Source organism: Eulemur rufifrons, chromosome 5 (genome assembly GCF_041146395.1).
Source record: "Eulemur rufifrons isolate Redbay chromosome 5, OSU_ERuf_1, whole genome shotgun sequence".
NCBI classification, from domain to species: domain Eukaryota; kingdom Metazoa; phylum Chordata; class Mammalia; order Primates; family Lemuridae; genus Eulemur; species Eulemur rufifrons.
Window position 1 is genome coordinate 5,710,963 of NC_090987.1, and position 5,995 is coordinate 5,716,957.

The window sequence follows — 5,995 nt, forward strand, 5'->3', positions numbered from 1 at the left end:
ATTAATTAGGTTGTATCTTACTTACATAACTAAACTTACTATATAGCAAGCAATAAGCCTGAGTAAAGCTGTTAGTTAAATTGAGCATGGATTAAGGCATCAGAGAAGTTCAAAACTTTCGATTCCTTACACCTGTCAGAATACCACGGGTTCACTTAGTGGGAACGTGTAACAGACTCATTAAATACAGCTGATAAATTAAGGACGAAATCACCAGAACACAAGCTTACAGGGGATAAGGTTGTTTGTACACACACACACACACACACACACAAAAAAAACACTTTGAGTGCTTTCTACTGTAAGAAATTTTCAGTAGCTTCTCAACTGTATCTGTATGATTTGGACTTTAGTCCCTGGAGACTGCATTAACTCTGCAAATGTAATGGAATCCATATTTAAATCACCTAGATCAAGTCAGTAGCATTGCATGGGGCCAGATTAGTTTGTTCCCTAAATAAAAAACACAAACCCCAGGCATTAGCTCACAGTACGAGGCACGCAAACGAAGGGGTCTCCACATTGCCACATTAACCAAGTACAAATGGGTTTGAAGACACACCTTTAAAATTTTATACTGGGGAGAGGAAGGAGAGAAGACACTGGTTTAACAACGTTTTAGAATCCTCAAATCCATAGGAGGAAGATATAAATTAAGATATGCAAAAATAGATATCATTGTGAACAGTTATGAAAAGAATTTGTGCAGAACCACAACATTCTGATACTATTCAAACAATAATACCTATCCCAATGTCTGGAAGTAATATATTAAGAATTGGGGGTTTTTATTTTTAGTTTATGATTGAGAATAATATGAAACCAAAAACATTTTCTAAGAGAATTAAGAATTCTTGTGGCTGTACACAGGAAATTAGTGTTATATTATCTTCTATTATATCCATAACCATGTAGGCATGGATATACAGACTTTTTTCTCTTTGTTAACAAATAGAGGGAAATTATATTATACTACTATACTGTGTATCTGATTTCCTTCTTCACAACCCTCTTTTAATTTCTGACGTATTTGTGTCTGAAACGGAGCAGTAAAGCGCTTGCCAACACCCCGAGTTAGGCAGTGATACTCCTGGAGCACTGGGAGACGCGAGCGCTCAGTGTCGAGAGACTGTCAGTATGCAGTGCCCTCTGCTGGCCGATTTGTTAGACATCATGATCAACAAAATTCGTATTAACGTTACAATGGGGGCAGGGGGAACCTAAGATTTTTTTTTGGAATTAGAGCCATAATTCCAGATAGTCACCATTCACTCTTATAGGTCCTTTAGTGAACAAATGTTTACCTTTATGGAACAAAACAAATGTAAATCTACCTTGTACAAAGAAACATCCATTGCAAAGAATAGAACACATTTAGAGAATCAGACTTCTTACACCTGCTCAAGCCTCAGGTCAAAATTACCCCCTCTGTTACCTCTTTCTCAATTTACAGCCTCCTCAATGTTGCACAGCCTCCACGCGGTTCCACTTACCATTTGTACTGTAATCCTTCAGCTCGTACCTTCTCCACTGGAACTGTACACTCATCCACAGCAGGGCCATGTGTTGCTCCTCTTGGAGGCCTTGGACATTATGAACGTTCAGTAACTGTCCAGGTTTTTCTTTTCAAAAGCTGTAGAATTATAAAGCCAGAATTATTAACAGTGATATTTCAATACACTTCTTAGTGATGAATTTCAAGAGTTGTCCTGCGTTTATGCCAAAGAAAAGCAGGATTTCATCCAGCACTTCTCCGAGATTGTCAGGGTGCTGACTGAGGATGAGATGGGGCACCCAGAGCCAGGAGATGCTATTGCCCGGCTTAAGGAGGTCTTGGAGTACAATGCCATTGGACGCAAATACAACCGGGGTATGACGGTGCTGGTAGCATTCAGGGAGCTGGTGGAGCCAAGGAAACAGGATGCTGATAGTCTCCAGCGGGCCCTGACCATGGGCTGGGGTGTGGAACTGCTGCAAGTGTTCTTCCTGATGAGATGACATCATGGATTCATCCCTAACCCGCCGGGGGCAGATCTGCTGGTATCAGAAGCCAGGCATAGGTTTGGATGCCGTCAATGATGCTCTGCTTCTGGAAGTATGTATCTACCGCCTGCTGAAGCACTATTGCAGGGAGCAGCCCTATTACCTGAACCTGATCGAGCTCTTCTTGCAGAGTTCATATCAGACTGAGATCGGGCAGACCTTGGACCTTATCACAGCCCCCCAGGGCAATGTGGAACTTGAAAGATTTACTGAAAAGAGGTACAAATCTATTGTCAAGTACAAGACAGCTTTCTACTCCTTCTACCTTCCTGTAGCTGCGGCCATGTACATGGCAGGCATTGACGGGGAGAAGGAGCATGCCAACGCTAAGAAGATCCTGCCGGAGACGGGAGAGTTCTTTCAGATTCAGGATGATTACCTTGACCTCTTTGGGGACCCGAGTGGGACAGGCAAGGTTGGCACTGACATCCAGGACAACAAATGCAGCTGGCTGGTGGTTCAGTGTCTACAATGGGCCACTCCGGAACAGCATCAGATCTTGCAGGAGAATTACGGGCAGAAGGAGGCAGAGAAGGTAGCCCGGGTGAAGGCACTATACGAGGAGCTGGATCTGCAGGCTGTGTTCCTGCAGTATGAGGAAGACAGTTACAGCCACATTATGAGTCTCATCGAGCAGTACGCTGCACCCCTTCCCCGGGGCATCTTCTTGGAGCTAGCACACAAAATCTACAAGCAGAAGAGGTGACCTAGACTCCAAGGATGGGGAGAAGAGGCTCTCAATAAATTATTGTGTAACAAAAAAAAAAAAAGTTGTCCTGGACCCCAGAAGTATAATTTTTAATCATAAAAAGTGATGAAGAACACAGTATGTGTAGCATAACAAATCTCTTGTTGTATATTCATTAATTTTAGAAATTTAAGACAAGTACAGCACTGTTGCTAAGACTTAGATGGGCTTTTGCATACAATTCCCATTTGGGCTCCAGGCCAGATTCTTGGTTCCAGAGGCCACTAAGGAGGTTAGGTAAGGAAGAGAAGGCAGACTTCCGGGACAAGGGTCAGGAGGAGGTAGAAGTGGACCTCTGAGAGGAGGAGGAATCATTCTGGGCTCCACTGTAGAGCTCAAACTGACTCCATTTTATCTGGAAGTCGTGTTAGTAAATCCTTAAGAGTCACACTCTGTGAGGTGCTACAGGAGCATTGGGAAGACAGAAAGAGAAACCAAATCTTTGTCGACGAACATTTAAGCAATATACCAGTAGGCCTTTCAAGTGAGAAACAAAACCCAGAAATTATAAGATAAAATTGTGTGATTTGACTACATGAAGTAACAGCTTTTGCTGTGCAAAATAGTTTTACTTAAATGTCAAAATAAGTGACAAACTGGGAAAAGTATATGCAACATATATGAAAAAACAAATGTTCTTACTAGTTAAAAAGTTTTTGCAAACCAGTAAGAAAAATACCAGTAAACCTAATAAGGCTCACATGGGCAATTTTCAGAGAAGGAAATACAGGTTGTTTTTAAGCACTTGTCAAGATGCTCCACTTCACTGATGATTAATAAAAGGCAAAGAAGATACTTTTTTAATCTATTAAATTGGTAAAAATAAAAATATTTAGTAATCTTTGTGTATGAAAGCAAGTACGGGCAAACAACCTCTCGAATATGTTGTTGGCACGAAAATAAATTTCTACGGCTTTTACAGAGACAGTTTGGCAGTATTTATCATAATCAATCTTGCAAATATGCCCACACATATCTAGGCATTTACCCTACATGTCTATTCACAGGGGTACAAGGACAGTCATTGTACCATAATTTTTAACAGCAAAAAATCTAGAAACAATGTACATTTCCATCAGAGGAGGCTAAAGAAAGCACAATATGTCCCCACCATAGAATTCTACACCCACCTTTGGAGTAGGAGAATTAGATATACTACATAGAACGATTTCTGAGACACTGTTCATTGAAAAAATGAGCGTAACAAAGGTTATCATACACTCTCACTTTGTGGTTACAGAGCAGACACGCACGCTTGTTTAGGAACAGCATCTGTCTGGGAGGGAATGGAGCCACCGCGGAGAGGTCGTGCTGGGAGGAGAGACCAGCAGGGAGACCAGCTCCCACCAGATAATACATAGACTCTGGCACTGTCCATTTTTGTTTCATTCTTACATCACTGTCTCAAAAAAAAAAAGAAGTTGTAAAAACTATATTAAAAAATAAAAGAAAACTACCTCCAGCAATTTCATCTCTGCCATGCAAGGTGCGTATCTACAGTTACAACGAAGTCCTTCCCCACAGCTTCTAATTTGCCAAACGCAGGGAACTGGACACAGGGATGTTCAGACGAAGGAGACCAGCACTCAGCTTCCTGGGAAGGAACTCGTGGTTGTTGGAGAATAAAAACCGGACGTTAGGATCAATCTCAAGGCTGCTCAGCCACGCACTGCTCCCCGGGGAGACGCGCATTCTCAGCAGAGGTGCTGGCCTGAGAACGCAGGCCGGCCGGGAGGGGCTGAGGGCGTTTTTAAAAGCAGTGCAACCGTTCCGGGTCAGCCGTCTTCAATTGCTCCCGGGTGTGCGATCGCACTCAACCAAATCCCTGGCTCTACTTGAGAATGAGGAACGTGGCTTCAGTACAGCTTAAGGAGAAGCAGCTGGAAAGCTGACGTGGGCCTGCAAGGCCACACCTGGGCGGGGGAGCAGCTGCACGGGCCACCGTGGGCGCCCTGACCAGCAGCACGTGTCTCCAGCAGCTAAAACACAAAGTTGGATGGGCTGCAAAATATATGGGATGTGGGCACTGTTTTTCTTTTCTTTTTTTTTTTTTTTTTGTGAGAAGTGTTAAATATTCTTTATTTGATATTACACATAAACCACACTAAAATGCCTTCCAATAAATAAAAGGCAGCCTTTTAGTAGACAGAGGGAGATTAGGTTGGCATAGTGAAGACCAAAAATATATAAAGTAAACATTGCTACTTTATCTCCAGCCCTCGCCTTTAACAGGCTAATGAACACAAGTTAAAACACCGGTGAGTCCTGCTTGGTTCCAAGACAGTGATTTCCCTAGTATTTAAATATATTCACATAACCAGTTATATAAATCTAAATATAAAACCAATCTTCAACAGGTTTTGAAATGGCAATTTACCATCCTTGTGAAAAGTTGAACACTACTAATTAATCCAATCATATCTTCAGAGGGATAAAACAGTGATAGCATTTACTGTATTGGAATTACTATCAAAATTCAAAAAACCGAATTAACCACAAGGCAGTCTAGTTAAATCAGGACTGTCCAACAAAAATATTCTGTCCCTCTTTCATGGTCTGAATTCTGGTGTATGAGACCAATAAATTATAATACACATAAAAAAACTTATGAGATATTTCTGGTTTGTAATAAATAAGGTAGTGGCCAATTATTACTCATTAGTGGCTTTTTTGAGATAAGCTATCAAGTCTGCCCTTTCTCCCTTCTTAATGCCAGCGAAGATCCTTTTTGTTCCAGAGATGTACTTCTTGGGATTCTCCAAATACTCCATCAGTGTATCCTCTCCCCAGGTGATGCCTTTGTTCTTACTGGTGTCTGTGTAAGAGAATCCAGCAGCCTCACCTGTCTTCCTCCCAAAGAGACCATGGAGATTTGGCCCAGTCTTGTGCTCGCCTCCCTTTTCCACAGTGTGGCACTGGGCACACTTCTGAACAAAAATCTCCTTGCCTTTCTCAACATCACCCATATTTAATTCTCTCTCTGGTTGCTGACAGCACGAAGGTTTCCAGTCAGAAGCCGGACGTCCTGCTCTCTTGGCACTGTTTTTCAGTGGTTTAAAAGAAGTGCACAATGCTGGCAATATAGGAATGTACAAGAATGATTTCTAATGAGTGTATCAGCTGTCTTCAAACATTCTGATTGTGGGTCCCCACCATAAAAAAAAACATTGAGCATGTACCTGCATTCTATGTAGGTTCATGTAA

At 42.0% G+C, this 5,995-nt stretch overlaps 2 pseudogenes; one reads left to right on the forward strand and one right to left on the reverse strand.

Annotated features, from left to right (window-relative positions):
* The first annotated feature begins 1,944 nt into the window (after positions 1 to 1,944).
* On the forward strand, positions 1,945 to 2,749 carry LOC138383212 (farnesyl pyrophosphate synthase pseudogene; annotated as a pseudogene).
* Positions 2,750 to 5,394: 2,645 nt separating this feature from the next.
* LOC138383214 (cytochrome c, somatic pseudogene) lies at positions 5,395 to 5,757 on the reverse strand (annotated as a pseudogene).
* Between the last annotated feature and the right edge of the window lie 238 nt (positions 5,758 to 5,995).